This window comes from Anabrus simplex, chromosome 11 (assembly GCF_040414725.1).
Source record: "Anabrus simplex isolate iqAnaSimp1 chromosome 11, ASM4041472v1, whole genome shotgun sequence".
Taxonomy (NCBI): domain Eukaryota; kingdom Metazoa; phylum Arthropoda; class Insecta; order Orthoptera; family Tettigoniidae; genus Anabrus; species Anabrus simplex.
This window is the reverse complement of record NC_090275.1, coordinates 116,442,810-116,460,239: the sequence shown is the minus strand read 5'-3', so window position 1 is coordinate 116,460,239 and position 17,430 is coordinate 116,442,810.

The following is a 17,430-nucleotide window of genomic DNA, read 5'->3' as shown; positions in this document are numbered from 1 at the left end:
GATGGAAAGAAGTGGGAGAAGTCGGAGAGAACAAACTGTTTGGGTAAGGAAACGGTTTGACGAGTGTAAATGTGGTGCTGTAGATTGAGAAGACTGTGAATGTATTGACTTGGAATGGTAAACTGTTTGTATATGTGTAAGTGCGGTGTGGTAGAATAGGGGTTTTGTTTAGGAGTATATGTGTTGAGAAGGTGATGTAAGTGAACGTGTATGGAATAGAAAATTATGGGAGTTGAAGTGGGTAATGTAGTACAGTAGAAAGGGTGGTATAATGAAAATTGTGAAAGTACGTGATGGAGAATTTAAAAAAGATAAACCGTTATATTAATGGGAGATGTAGATCGCGGGAAGAGCGCTAGAGAGGAGAGTGTGACGTATCAAGGGAAGAGGGAGGGATTGGGGCCTGACTCATCCCAAGGAAGTTAGGATTAAACATGTCTACGTACACATCGGAGAAGTATGGCAAGCCGCGTGATGGGTCGGATTTCCACCACAGGCGGCAAGATAGGGAAGGAACACAGTGTCAGCAAGTGTCGGTGAGGTATGGTGGCCGTTCTCACGTGTCGAGGCTGATGGCTGCGTCAGTCGGATTGGTGGGTGTGTGTTCCATACCGGGGCTGGCGCAGCGACCAGTCTACTAAATTTTTAAGTGGTGGGTAGGAGTAGATGATTAGGGTAGTTTGTAGTGCGGTGGCATCCTGCATGTGTGCTGGCGATCCGCGCACGTGTGGGATGATACTCAGTAGATGCTGAGGTAGTTAATTTAGTTAAGTAGGTTTAAGGTAGATGTAGTGGCTATTTTTTGTTTCGTTCTGTCTTTATTACCTGTAAACCTATTGTGTATACTAGGGTGGGTAATAACGATATGTATGTATGTATATCTGTAACGGTCAGGTCCACAGTAGCAAGGAAATGCACTTTTTACTTTTCCGTAATTTCTGTCTGTCAATATGTATGTACATGCATCACGAGAAAACGGCTGAAGAGAATTTAATGAAAATCGGTATGTAAAGTCGGGAGATGGGCCACTACAATCTAGGATATAAATAATTTTGTTCAAGCTGAGTGAAATGGTAGTTCAGGTAAAGGAACACATTGCAATTCTCAAATATTTAAGTTATTAGTTATTCTATCGATAAATAGGCCTATTACATGACTAAAGTTATATAGAATTAAATTTCTGGCCATGTGTGTCTTATACATTCATACCGTACCGGCTATGATGACGCAGATATTAATGAACTTGTACTTTTGTTGTTAACTCCACATCGGCGACGAGCCACGAGAAAATGGGCTGTCAGAATTTCACGAAATTCGCTATATAGAGTGGGGGAATAAGAAACTACATTCTAAGCAGCAAACAATCTTATTCACCCTGGATGATACTGTAGTTTTGAGGAAGGCGCCAAAAATTAAATTTTTAAGTACCTATGTTATTGGTGCTATCGAAAATGACTACGCAGAAAAGGTGTGGAGAATATAATTTCCGAGCATTTATGTTTTATTCAGTTTCAACGTACCGACTATGATAAGAGTGGCATTTCAGAGTCGGAAGGAAACTAAATGTGAAGGTCTACAATATCGAAAGCGCATAACACTGATCAACAATAATATTACATTGACCATTGTTTGTTGTGAGGTTCTTTGTGTTTCATGCTGCCACTCAACTCCAATTTTTTTTTCTTTACGTCGCACCGACAGCGACACAGGTCTTATGGCGACGATGGACAGGAGAGGACTAGGAGTGGGAAGGAAGCAGCCGTGGCCTTAATTAAGGTACAGCCCCAGCATTTGCCTGGTGTGAAAATGGGAAGCCACGGAAAACCATTTTCAGGGCTGCCGACAGTGGGATCCGAACCTACTATCTCCCGAATACTGGATACTGGCCGCACTTAAGCGACTGCAGCTATCGAGCTCGGTGACTCAACTCCAATAGATGGGATTACTACTGCGCGCCGAGTATAAAAGCCTGACTGAATTTTGGCGGGAAATAGCTGGGGAGTTAGAAAAACTTCTTCTTTAGTATGACATCCCTCTGGTTCCTGCATTTTCTGATACTGCTGGCACGTAACACACTGGTTCATCATAGTATTCCAGAATGAGCGATTTTTCATTTCATCGAGTATTTCATACGATAACATTGCTTTTAATCGCGACATTCCTATTGATGGCATTGTAATGAGCTATGTTGATTTAATCACAAAGACAGTCTTTCCGAGAATGTAAAAACGTAGGTGGAGAGTGAATGTCTGCCGTTACAATGAAAATTCCCTAACCCGGTCTTCACATGAGAAATGACGTATGGTGACTTCCCCGTTCTGTTAAAAGCTATGCGATTTAATATAATCTTAACGACAACGTGTACACTATTTAACCTAGAATTATGTATACAATGTAGAATTCCGTAGCGAAGCACGGGTATATCAGCTAGTTTATTAATAAATAAAATTGATATTAGGAAAATTAATTCATCTATCTATCTATCTATATATATAAAATAAGAGTTTTGTCTGTACATTGCTCAGAATTTGAAAAGAATGGTATTTCTGTATCGGTCATGTCCATGGTAACAAGAAAATGTACTTTTTACTTTTCCGTAATTTCTGTCTGTCTGTCTGTCTGTCTGTCTGTCTGTCTGTCTGTCTGTCTGTCTGTCTGTCTGTCTGTCTGTCTGTATGTATGTACACGCATCACGAGAAAACGGCTGAAGATAATTTAATGAAAATCGGTATGTAAAGTCGGGGGATGAGCCGCTACAATCTAGGCTATAAATCATTTTATTCACGCTGAGTGAAATGGTAGTTTAGGGGAAGGCCTTAAATTTAATTATCGAATATTTATATTATTAGCGGTCCTATCGATAAATACTATATAACTAAAGTTATATAGAATTCAATTTCCAGTCATTTATATCATATACATTTTTACCGTGCCGGCTCTGATAACACAGATATTAATGAATTTGTATTTTTGTTGCTAAGTCCATATCAACGCCGAGCCACGAGAAAATGGGTTAACAGAATTTAATGAAAACCGCTATATAGAGTCGGGGAATAAGAAACTACAGTCTAGGCTGTAAGTAATTTTATTTTCCCCGAGATGAAATGGTAGTTTAGGGGAAGGCGCCTAAAATTTAATTTTAAATACCGGTACCTATGTTATTGGTGCTATAGAAAAGTACGGTACTACATAACAAAAGTTATAGACAATACAATTTCCGATCATTTATGTTTCATTCAGTTTCACTGTTTGCGCTTAACACTGATCAACAATTACTTTACATTGACCATTGTTTGTAGTGATGTTCTTCGTTTCTTATGCTGCCGCTCAACTCCGATAGATGGGATTACTACTGCGTACCGAGTATAACAGCCTGACTGAACACTGGCGGGAAATAGCTGGGGAGTTGGGAAACTTTCTTCTTTAGGATGCCATTCCTCTGGTTCATACATTTTCTGATACTGCAGGTACGTAACACACTGGTTCAAATATAGCATTCACCAGTATCCAGTAATCGGGAGATAGTGGGTGCGGGCCCCACTGTCGGCAGCCCTGAACATGGTTTCCGTGGTTTCCCATTTTCACACCAGGCAAATGCCGGGACTGTACCTTAATTAAGGCCACGACCGCTTCCTTTCATTTCCTAGGCCTTTCCTAACCCATCGTCGCCATGAGACTTATCAGTGTCGGTACGACGTAAAGCAAAAAAAAAAAAAAAAATTAAAAATAGCATCATAGCATTCGAGCTATTCAATCCCTACTCTGAGGCACTGATTGGAATAAGCAGCGTGCATATTTAACGGAATAATGACAGAGGAGTGTTCATGGCAGTCTGCGACCTGGTTGTTACAGCTCTGGAACTTAGGACTCTTAGATCGGCACCATAGTACTGTTCGTTGAAAGTGAGAAAGTGTGCGGTTTTTCATTTGATCGAGTATTTTATATGATAACATTGCTTTCAATCGCTACATTCCTACTGACGTTTTTGTAATGACCTATGTTGAATTCAGTTAGGAAAACCACCAAGTCAGTCTTTCTGAGAATCCCGTAGCGAAGCACGGGTACATCAGCTAGTTGAAAATAATTCCTTCAAACTACATCCTTTGTCGGTTGGTTAATTTGCAGTACAAATACCTTTTGCACTAGAAGACCACAATATTCGTCCTCTTCAGTTGAGTTGTCAAAAGTGTACCAGTTGCTAGACCTGGGAGCTTGAGAAGGACGTTTCTATGTACTCTGAGCATCTTATATAAACTTTAATGGCACATTCAGAAGTCCTGTATAGTGTGATATTAACTAATCATAATAAATGCTAACAATGGGTAATTCCCATGTTAAATTATGCGTCAACGTCTTGAGCTGCAAACGCTGTGCGAGGTTTGGCCAGGCGAGTTCTTTCTTCCCAAAATGCTGCAGCTGATTTTGGTATTTCTAGCGGCCGTGTCTGTCTTCGCTGGTAAGTTCTGCTACTAATAACCCAGGGTGGGGCCTAACGCCTGATAACAACAGTCGCGGGATGGAGGAACATTTAAATCATTTCTGGGCTCCTAAATTCAATCTTAGCATGAGTCTCAACACCATACAAAGAGAACAAATTCAATCATACAATTTTTAGCCCTAACCGCGACAGAAAATACAGGAGTTACGATTTGTGAAGGAACACGTCCTTCATTACAAAACATTCCAAGAAAAAGTACTATGTTAGCAACATTAAGAGCTTTCTTTCTTTCTTAATTCGTTTACCTTCCAGGGTTGGTTGTTCCCTCTACTTAGCGAGGGCTCGCACCTCCACTGCGTCAAGGACAGTGTCCTGGAGCTTCTGATTTTGAGTCGGGGATACAGCTGGGGAGGGGCACCAGTACCTCGCCCAGGTGGCTTCACCTGCTGTGCTTTTATTTATTTATTTATCGTATGATGAATATACTGTATGTACATTTATGTAAAAATTCAGGAAAAATGTGCGAAGTCACAAGTCCGACTCTAGATCTATGCTGAGCAGCGGTCTTGTGGGGCGATCGAAGATTGGCAGGGATAGATGAGGAAGAGGGAAGGAAGCGGCCGTGGCTTTTATTAGGTACCATCCCGGCATTTGCCTGGAGGAGAAGTGCGAAGCCACGGAAAACCACTTGGAGAATGGCTGAGGAGAGAATCGAACCGTCCTCTACTCAGTTGAATCGAATCCGTTCCCGTCCTCGCACCACTTTTGAAATTTCGTGGCAGAGCCAGGAAACGGTTAGTTATAGTTAGTAATTTGAGAAGTTGGAATATTAGTGCTGCTATTCGGCATGCTAAGGCAGATTCAGCGAAAGACCTCCAATTTCTTCGAACACCAATTAGGAAATAATATTTTGGTCGAAATGAGCGATAAGGAACAGTTGTGCAGGTGAAGGAATTTTCTGCAATGTAGTTAGCACACATAGGACAAATCAAGGCTCTTACTTCGGATAGAAACAGGTTTGACAGTTTTCAGTCTCTCATTGCTCATACCTGCTCACAGAATACGAATAAGAAAGGGTTTTACATAAACAGCAAGTCCCCCATTGAGACTTGGCCGCAACGTGCTAATTAAGAAGTTCACTGACCAGAACGAACCGGTAAGACTTAATGAGCGTCGACGGTGAATGAAGCGGGAACAGTGTGAGAATACACGACACATTAGATCTCAACAAACCAGAACAAAGGGAGGTCATACAGTTATTGTCATCCTATTGTTAGTTCAGCTGAAAAAACTAAACATGAAAAATACGGCATGCATACAGAATCTTTCCTCTCCATTCTAACAAAATGACAGTGATGAGCAACGATGACCTCGCAGTACTGAAATTATTAAGTATCTGTGATTGTGCACTTGTTCAACTGCTGTCTCACAAGGTAAATTACCACGATATCTTCGAACTAGCTGCGTTGAGGGGTGGTGGAGTGTCGGCCTCCAAATCCCATGGTACCAGGTTCAAACCCGGCAGAGGCAGTCGGATGTCGACGTGTAAAAGATCTCTGGTGGCACATTTCGTGTTTCTTCTTTCTTAATCCGTTTATCCTCCGGGGTTGGTTTCTTCGTCGGACTCAGATAGGAAACCCAACTCTACTGCCTCAAGGGCAGTGTCCTTGAGGGTGAGACTGTTGAGTCGTGGAAAAACTGGGGAGGAGATCCAGTACCTTGCCCACGTGGCTTCAACTGCTATTCTGAACATGGCCTTGTGGTGGGATGGGAGGATTGGGAAGGGTAGACAAGGAAGAGGGAAAGAAGCAATCGTTGCCTCTAAGTTAGGTACCATCTCGCCATTTGCCTGGACAAGAACTGGAAAACCACTGAAAACCACGTCGAAGATGGCTGAGATGGGAATCAAACCCCCCTCTGCTAAGTTTGTTTTCCGAGGCTGAGTGGATACGTTTCGTGCTTACTCGACGAAATGGATTAAAACTCAACTCTAGACACCCAAGAGAGATTCCCTTTACTCTGCTATCTAGTAGAAACGTCGAAATTGACGAGCAAGCAGACACATGGCGTCAAATTGATGTGCTTGTACGTGGTAGGTGAGGCCATATTTTATTATTATTATTATTATTATTATTATTATTATTATTATTATTATTATTATTATTATTATTATTATTATTATTGTGAATTTTATGTGGATGTGGACATTCAGAAAAGTCATGATGCCATATGGCGTCACGGGAATGGAAAGTGTTAAATTTTTGTGGTACGACCACTCCGATGTTGTAGTGTTCTAAGAAAAATTGCGGGTTTAATAAGTAACACATATTTAGCCATGCAACTCAATGAATACAAAGGCATTGCGCGAAAACGAAGAGTGATGTTGGGTACGTGGCGTGTTGCTGGTTTAGGGCAGCACCTTCCGCCACTGAGACAGAAAGTATCCACGCCTTTCGAATATTTTATGTCATGCGAACACGAAGTGGAAACATGTTGCAACTTACCTTTCTCATGCATAATCGTTCTCATCTGATGATTCAGCTTGTAGATCATAGCTCTCTGTACTGGGTTTATACCCGGTAGAAGCGGTGGCGCGAGGGAATGGGGCGTAGAGGCACATTAAGTTTGCCAGGTAACAATTTATTACATAAAGGGAGCCAATTGCATTACTTCGGTACACAAGTTTTCAAACAGCACAGGGACATGTACCACTTCAAAAAAAATACTAAAATACTATAAACGCATGTGCCTAGCACAGTTTACTAGTTAACATGCTATTCACTAGTAACGGGGCCTAGCCTTGAAAGCATAAGACATCGCGTTTCTCACAAACACCAAACTGTAGGGTCTCCTGGTGTCCCAAATTTCTGGCATAGTACCAGATAGTTCTGGGTCACGCCAGAATAATCTTAGACTTACCAATGCGGCGCAAATGCATATGCCTCCAAAGAAAATTCATTACAACTAGAAATATAAATACCGTTATATTCGCCCGATTTACCAAAACATTCTGGTACTTTCACATTCTCAGTAACCAACCCATTTACACAGATCCTTTAAACTCCTAAAAGGAAGGACTTAGCTCAACCTTAAATTTACAAACGACAAAAGTGATCTGTCCATGTTCAAGAGACAACATAGCTAAGCAAAGCACAGGTCGTAAGAATATAAAATAAATCTAACTTCCATACCATGTTTAAGAGTGAAGTACACACGGGCCGAGAAAGCTTATAAAACTTATCATTAACTGGGGTTTTATACCTACTCAACATATACATAGCTTAAAGATTGCGATCCGCTTCCTCAACCTCCTTATACCGAGCTACACAAGGAAATAAACCTATAAGTCTTACCTCCACGTCTGGTGAGTGCTCGGTTCGACGCTGCGGCAGGACCAGCCCGCAAGTGTCCAGCGAACGAGCTAATAGAGAGTTTTCGCGCTGCACTCGTTCGTTAAGCGCTTAACGTTATAACACGTCAGTTATGACGTGTTTCTGACGTATGTTCCCTAACTTGTAGCGTAACGTAAACACCTTTCGCGCACCTTCTGACCGTTCGCTCAACTTCGGGGAAGAATCGGAAGGAATCGTAACTCTCCGCTTGCCGAAGGTCACTTCACGATCGGCAGTCGAACAGCTGTATTAACATGGAGGAAATAATACAGCTTGCATTACTTGGTGATCTGGAAGATGATATTCCTATTTAGATGCTACAATCCCTATCGGAGAGAGCAGGAAAGCGAAGGATAAGATCAATGGAATTTCCACGTTTTAATATAGACAACTTTTCTCCCGAGGATAGGTTACTTAATTTTAGATTTAATACAGATGGCTTGGTTAAACTGTTGGATACTTTAAATATACCAAGAAGCATTACAGTAGAGAACCGAACTGTAACAGGTACGTTTACTAACTCTGAATCTACTGAATTAGTATTTCACATGTCTTATTTTTATTTATTTATTTAGTCTGATCCAGGACACCCTAGATTTGCCATAAGACACAGAATAATGCACAATAACAATTTTGAGGGAAGATAAAAGATTAATGTTTTAAAAATGATAGGTTACAATTAACCATGTTAAATGGCATGAACTCCATATAAATGGTGACGAAGAACCGAAACGGAGTACTTGATGAGTGAGACGACTATCTCATCTTGTAGGCTTCTCGCTAGTTTATATTTTTGTCGCCATGTGACGAAAGATTTGGGAATTGTTCCCCTCGCGCCAAAGAAAAGTCCAGTCACCGTAATTTTTTTAAGGTTATACGACTCAAGAAAGAAAGGGATGATTGGATTATAGATATCCTTGTTCTCATTGTCTACGTCAGTCGGCTGAGAGGCTGAAGATTCAAAGCGTACCGGAGGATCAATAATTTCTGCTTCGTTCCTCCGTCTGTCAATCGCTATAATATCAATCCTGCGAGTGCTGCCTCCTTCGGGGATGCAGTGGACTTCTTCGTACACTTGTAGATTTTTGAGACGAAGAGCACTAGCAATCAGGTTTCTGATGATATCATGGCGTTTGATCCTAAGCTGTTCTCCTTGAGGGCAACTCCCCAATACATGTGGTAAGGTTTCATACTCACTGCAGTGTCTGCAGTGGCCTGTGCTGGTAGAACGTCCCGGCAGAGTACGTACTGGTGCAACCATCGCGGTCATCTTCAACATCTCCCTCCATTCCGAACAAGTTAAACCATCTCTTCTGGTAACCCAAGAATTAGCAGCAGGAACTTGAGAAAATAACTCAACACCTCTTCCTTTTTGTGGATATGCACACCAAGCTTCAAATTCGCGTGTTCTAAGTATATAGCGCAGTTGTCTAACAGATTTCGTTGATGTCTCTTCATTGAGTTGAAGTTCAGATAGGCAGCGAGTTTTTATTGCTGTGAAATTTCGAACAGCATTTACGTGCGAATCATTCACAGCTTCTAGCTTAAGATTGATGTTCAGCTGTTGAAGGTTCGCTTGCCAAGTAGCGCCCATTAGTGCTAACCCTTTATATTTGTAGCTCGAATAGATCATACTTGTCGGTGTGTCACTCGGAAGTTGTAGAATTTCTTTAAGTGCGCTTCTGATCATGTTGTCGTCTTTTAACAGACTTAATTTGGGAATTTTCTCAACCGAAACAGTCTGGAAGGGGTATATCAGTGTAGGGCCTACCCAAATAGGTTAACTGATTTGGAAAGAATATTTGGAATGTCTGCACCATATATTTCAATGATTTGCAGTTATGTAAGGAATTTTATTCACCAGCATTGGGGACCTCTACTTACCAACTTGCATAATCTGAAGTGGTTAAACAAGGCGAAATGAAGTAACTATTCTGCTGCTGTTGCATCAAAAAATGTTAAAGTTAACAATTGTTGGGGATTTATTGATGGAACAGCAAGGGCAATATGTAGGCCAGTTAGAAATCAAGAAAACTACCTTTCTGGACACAAGCGGGTACATTGTATCAAATATCAATCTGTCTTGTGTCCTGATGGTATTGTTGTTAGTTTAAAAGGGCCATTTCCAGGAAGGATGCATGATGCTGGAATATTACGTGATTGTACCTTCTACAATGAACTTGAACAGTGTACAGTATTCCCCGATGGTGAGAAATTTGTCTTGTATGGAGATTCTGCATATCGACTTAGGGAGTTGCTCCTTAGACCGTATTCCAGCCAAAACTTAACTCCTGATCAAATGGCATTCAATAGTGCCATGAGTCATGTGAGACAAGGCGTGGAATGGGGTTTTGGGAAAATAGTGAGAGAATTTGCATTCCTTGATTTCAAGAAGAATCAAAGACTGTTACTCCAGGATCTTGAAAAAAATGTATCACAGTGCAGTTATTTGAACAAACTGTCATACATGTTCATATGGCAGTCAACCAGTATTATTTTTTGTCATTTCTCCCCCAACCTTGACAGAATATTTGAGTATTTGAAACAACATATCTCAATAAATACACCATATGTTTAATTTAGTATTTATAACAATCTACTAACAATAGGCTACAAATAATTCATGGTAAAATCTATAATGGTAAATAATAATTGTTTATTATTTTGTAGGAAATATTCTTTAAAGTGAATACTATGATACAACAGTTTATATGATTTTTTAATTACAGTGAATAATAAGATATATACAGTATAGTGAAGGTGATGATTGATATAAGAATTGGTTTTTAGCAGAATTTTTGTGTTGCAGTGAAAAATTATAACATTAAAAAAGCTTTAGTAACTTCTAAATAGATCACTTACCATACTCATTAGGGTCTGTTAATTATCCAAGGCAGTAAAATAAGAATATTAACTACATGTTTATTTAATTTGAATAACTGTAACATTCAGTGGGCTTAATTAAGTTCTCAAGATGTGAGTAGGCCTAACCCTGCCCATTAGGGGCTGTTATATAGTAGGGACAATGAAATAAGTATGGCATTTAGCAGAATGTTTGTGTTACAGTAAATAGTTATCTTTAAATGACCTTAATTTTATTTTTTAGTTTCAAAACTGCTCAGTTACCATGCTCATTAGGGTCTGTTGCTTAATAATGAAATAAAATATTAATAAAATGTGAATCTAACATGAATAATTTAATCCCCAAAAATAAAATACAGTCTATTTCCCTAGGAGATTAACCACCTTCACCAGGGCCTGCTTATTCTTCTCCATCTCTATTCTGTGCAATCTCTCCTTTTGCACTTCAAGTTTATGTTCCTCAATGCTAGTTGCCTTCTCTGGATTTCTAGCTTTTCTTTCTTCAAATTTATTTGTTCATTTCTCCACTCTTTCTCATCTGCTTTTTTTTTTCAAGCAGTTTTAGGCATTCTTTACTCATCTAACCGGCCGTTCTTCTTCGGATAGCAGATACTCTGAAATAAAATAATGTATCACTAATAATAGTATGTTTATCATAATGGAGTCATACTATAATGAGAAACAAGAAGTTTTAATCCTACTGCAAGAACAAATTATGTACAGGTTAAGCCTACCTATGCTAGAGAACTAAGCTGCTTTGAGTCATACGGACAATGAATTACCACGAGGGCTCGGATATATATTGTATTTTTGGGAGTTCGAGTGCAATTGACACGGTGGGGAATACTTTGATCAATATATAAAAACAAAAGTCATAAATTTATGCTGAGTGGTTCGGATTTTAGAGTTTGTTAAAGAAAATAGCAGTAATAAATTTCGAGGATTATGCACAGGTGTCTCGAAATTCGTACCTGACGTGCTGAAATATGGTTGTTTTTCCCTTTTGTTTAATGAAACAGTTATATTAGAAAACATGTAATATCGGATGGAAATTCTTTATATAACGGGGTGTTAATGACGGGTAGAAAATCCAAGGTAATTAGTGTTAACATATGAAAGGTAATAATCGTGGAAGTAAATTTCTTCGCTATATTTGCCTGGAGTTGAAATGAAAAACCACGCGAAATTATTTCAGTCATTTCATTTAAGTTTGTTTCCAGTTTTGTTGCTGGACAAATTTCAAGACGGCAATAATCTGTGCATAATCCTAGACATTGGTACTGCTATTTTATTTAACAAACGATGTAATGCGAACCACGCGGAGTAAAAATACCATTTTTATTACTATGTATTCAAAAAATTGTCCCCATCCGTGTCATTTGGACCCGAAGTCCCAATATTTACACATTTCTCCGAGAGCTCGTGGTATCTGATCTTAGTTTTACAAGTATGTCTGTATGAGGCAACGCAGCTTCTGGCCAGCAGACAAGCCTCAAACGTCTGGTAGATAACGTTACGTTAATCGACTGGTGATAACCGGGCCGCTTATTTCAATAACGTAAGATGAATGGCTCCGATTGGCTCTTTCATCAGTGACGTCAATATAGCGTCAACCGGTTAGCGAACGGCTTGGGTGTGAAAACTCTCTTATGTTTCACTGCGTTATACGAAGCGTAGTATAGCTTATATACGGACAACAACTATAGCTGACAATGCATTATCTTAGTCTTTTGTGTATTCTCTTATGATTTATCGCAACAACAAATGTAATAGTACGTTCACAATCAGCTGTTCTTCTATCTCGAAAAGAAAACAACTCGTTAAACTGAGATCAAAGAGTTTAATCGGAGAAATTTCTCCAATCAAAGTTAATCCTAGTTAAGCGCGAATTGATCTCAGATTAACGTTTATACAACAAACAATCGGAGTTCAGCATGAAATTGAGGTCAATTTCGTCTCTAATCCAAGATTAAATGGTTTATGCAACCGGGCCCTAATCTATTAAAACAACATACTCTAAGCGGAGGAAGTATATGGACGGCGCTTAAACTATGGCGTCGCTATTTCGCCTTGGCACCACCCACTGCGCTGTAGCAGCCATGTTAGCCACTCTATAGTCCTCCATCTAGCTCGTTGGTGTTAACCAAGGAATTGTAGTTAGTTTGCTCACTGCCCTGAATCACTTGGAGTGTATCCAAGGCTTCGCCTCGCAGCGCAATAACAAAGGCAGTGCCTTTTTTTCCTCTAGTCCACGCATTGGTGGCGGCTGCCTTCGAGACGTAGAGCACGGAGTTCTGCCATCATAAGGTGGTGATTTCACACATTCTCTGACTTGGTTCTGAATTCAGTGATAGGCCTGTTCATTCCTATGGACCCACTTTCTAGTGAGCAAGTCAGTCCTCTACATCACTTTCTATTCGTTTTCGTCCTTGGTCAAATTAAATAACCTTAGTTTCTACCAATCTGTAATTTTCAGCTTCTTTCTTAGAACCATTTGCTGTTTTATGGTCCAAACATTCTGCTTGTCTTTCAGGACTTCCTATGAACTACAGTACTCTTCTAACATTTGTATAAATCTGTTAGCATCATCCACTATTACAAGAATGTCTTTATCTGCATCTTAACCTGCTGCTTCTATTGCAGCCCGAAGTCCCGACCGTAACACGGCCTTGGTTCCGGAAATAGCCTCATCACGTTCTTCCAGCTCACGCTTCAGTTTGGCAACTTTTAAAACATTCAAACTCACTTTCTTCAAATTCCATTCCTTTTAATGCCTTCCTTGTACTGTATTCTACTACCTTTTCAACGGTCATTGTTGGTAATGGTGGGGTTTTCAAGATTTTATAGTGGATATAGTGATGTTTAACTGGAAAGGATGCAATTATTTCAAACTGTAAGTACTCATGTTTAAACTGACGTAAACACTTCACTTGTAGCTCAACTAAGTGCTGTAAATCAGTTTTTAAACTGTAGGGAGATTCAGTGCAATCTATAACAGTGTTTACAAAGTTGCTACCAACAAACAGCGTTAACATTTCTGTGAACAAACTTCCACTAACTTCAATGTTCAATGTTTTCGAGGAGTAAAAGTGTATTGTATTGAATCTATTGAAACGAGTACAGACAACATTACGAAAGTTTATCTGTACAGAGCACAATTATTTCCTCTTGTAAAATGGGTGTGTGTGGAAATTGTTCAAAGACTGTGGCACGTCAGGATGTAAATGGAAAAATTCAGTGCAAGTACTGTATTTCATAGTGCATGTGTTAATCTTACGGAAGAGAATGTGAAAAACTTGCGATCCAATGATGAGATGTGGTTTTGTAGTAATTGTGAGAAAACTCCCCGTGGTAATGTGAGTGATCAGGAAGGCAGTAGTGTACCGACTGTAAGCGAGATATATCGACTTCTGCTTTTAATTAGTAAAGGAGTTATGGAATCGTGTAAGAATCTTGGGGTAGAGCTCGGTAAATCACTGAACTCGGTTCACGAGAAACTCGAGGAACTTTATTTTACTCGAGAGTCGTGGAGAAGAACTGAAATCATGTAAGGAAGTAATGAAATGAAATGGCGTATGGCTTTTAGTGCACGAGAGTGTCCGAGGGCAAGTTCGGCTCGCCAGATGCAGGTCTTTTTGATTTGACACCCGTAGGCGACCTGCGCGTCGTGATGAGGATGAAATGATGATGAAGACGACACATACACCCAGTCCCCGTGCCAGCGAAATTAACCAATTAAGGTTAAAATTTACGACCCTCCCGGGAATATAACCCTGCGCTCTTTTGACCAAACGCCAGCACGCTAACCATTTAGCCATGGAGTCGGATATGTAAGGAAGTTATTGAGAGCCATAAATTAGAAAACTGTGCATTGAAGAGCAAGATCAGCAACTTACAGTAACAAACAGATGATCTAGACCAATATGGAAGGCGGAATACCCTGGAAATACGGGATTTCTGAAACACCAAATTAAGATGTGATCTCCTTATTGAAAAATGTAGGTCGGGCATTAGATGTTACTGTGACTGGAAACATAATTGACACATGACATAGGTTAAAAAAGCCAGTAAGTCAACCTCACGCAGGAGTTATTGTGAAATTTTGTTAGAAGATTTGACACGGATATGTTTCTCCAGAGGGGTAAGATTAGACGTAACTTGAACTGTGCTGACATTGAACTTACCTCTGGAGGGGCCTATCTATATCACCCAGAATCTCACTTTAAACAGAAGGATTATTTTCAGTGAAGCGAGAAAGGTAAAGAGGGAGATAGATTAAGCGTATCTGTGGCTGGATAAAACAGGAAATATTAAACTTAGTAGGAAAGCAAGGGACACTTGTGTATATACTCATAGAACGATTGATGATGTTAAGAATTTGGTATGATATAGATGGCTGTAAGAGATAAATTGTTATCATTTTACTATCATAATATTAGAGGGTTGAACACCAAAATAAGTGACAAGTACACAAGTGTCCTTGCTAGTAATTGTGCCACTATCATGGTGACAGAGTCATGGTTGACGAAGAGCGTAGATGATGGGGAAATACAAGACATACTGTAATTCTTTTCGGCGGGATCGTGTTCATAAGAAGGGTGGTGGTGTTTAGATAGCGGTTGCTAACACTTTTAAATCTGTTCTTGTAGAAATTGTTGTAGAGAATATCGAGTGTGTCTGTGTTAAATTTTATTTTAGGTGAAAAGGTATACCTTGCGGTATTTGTTTACTTTCCACAAAACTCTGATTTAGAAATTTATAACAATTTATTTGCGGTACTTGAAAATATCGAATTCATACAACATTATAATGTTTTTATAACGGGTGATTTTAACTTACATTCCATTATTGATAGTAACTAATTTACTTAACTAGTATTAAAATACCTCGCTCTGGCTAATTTTATTGCTTTATTCAGTCTGAATTAATTTAATAACGTCAAAAGTGTCAATGGTAAAACAATTGATTTAGTTCTGTCCAACTATGTAGGAAGTGTTAATGTATTCAGAAGAGATCACCCTCCTGTGGCCGAAGTTTCTAATCAACCTGATTTATATTTTAAACTGGTTGTTAACAATGGGCGAGTCAAAATATTACCTGTCAGCATCTACAATTTCCAGAAGGCCGATTTTTATGAATTGCATGCATCGTTATACAAAGATGACCGGAATCAGTTAGTTAATGAGTGGAGACCCCAATAATGCTGTATGACCTTCTCACAAAATATGTTCCTAAGAAAACAGTGAACAAGAAAAGAATGTGCCCTTGTCGGTTGACATTAGATATAATTAAAACGTTGAAATGAAAGGAGGCTCACAGGAAGAACATGAAGCATTCTGAATACAGTGCTCACATGTACAAGCAATTAATAAAACAGTCTAAGACAATTATTGCAAGGGCATATAACTTGTATATATTACAGGCAAGGAATCATATAAAAAAGAATCCGAAAACGTTTTGGGGTTCCGTAAAAAGTAAACGAAAAAATAGCTTGTTCAAACAGTGTACGACATATGGTGGAAACAATTTGGTAACTGCGCAAGGAATAGCCAAGGCGTTTGCATGTTATTTTCAAACTGTTTATGCACCCCAGCCTTCTTTATATATAGCCACTGAGTCAGCATCAGTGATTACTGCTCACAATTTACGGATGGGTTATATAAGCGAAGATGAGTACAAAGGCTCAGTAACAAAACTTAAGGCAACTAAATCGGCGGGTTTGATCATATACAAGGATGTGCAGAGGTGCTAATGGTTCCACTTTTCTTTGATGTGTTAAAATGTGCCTTTTGATTTTTAGAAATTTTGGAGTTAATTTATTTGTAATGCATTTTTGATAAAGTTAATATCCTTGCACAATTTCCCTATTTTAATACGTAAGCTCGTATTCAGTTCCTCATTCACACTACACGCATTCATATCGATCTAGAGGTGAGTTTCATATATTATTATTTTCTTTCTAAACTACCGCGTTTAACTCTCGGTAACTTAACATTTAAATTTCGCAATTCCTTTTTTAGGTCCGTGCTGGTTCGAGTCAGGTTTAATCTGCCCAATTCCACCTGACATTGAAATAATATTCAAGATCTCAGCCATAAGTCTCGGCCTCAACCAAGCATTAACTTACTTTGAACAATATTACATAGCAGTGTTCAAGCTAAAATAAAATATAATATATCAAAAACCAGATAATTCTCACAATAGTCAAACACAGACTGTTTCAGAAAATTTTCAAAAGGAAAGTAAAAACTTGTATATGATATCAACTTTACAGTTATATATAATGAGGAACCAAAGAACAACATTCTAGAAATTGTGTATCAACATGACAGACGTTTTGAAGAACTAATAATCAGTTTTATATGAACATCCTTGTATTTTGCTAGGCCAAATTATTTGACATTTTTAATCACCCTCAATAATTTTGGACGCATAAGATAATATTGTGCTTTTTAAGACATATCATTTTCTACAGAATAATTGGTATTTGTCACTTAGCCACATTTTAATGTACATATAATGATTTAAGATTTGTTGTTTGTAAAGTATGCTTGTATCTTGTCAATAAATCGGACCCTATCGAAATTTCTCAAGTTTATCAAAAACTGACACCAGAATTCGTGGCACCCTCCTACGAATATAGTTTCATACACTCCTCCGCGAAATTCTCTAGTCTCGTTCAAAATGTCTCCCTAAATGAACTCGATACGGTACTCGATCATCGAAAAGATACTAGTC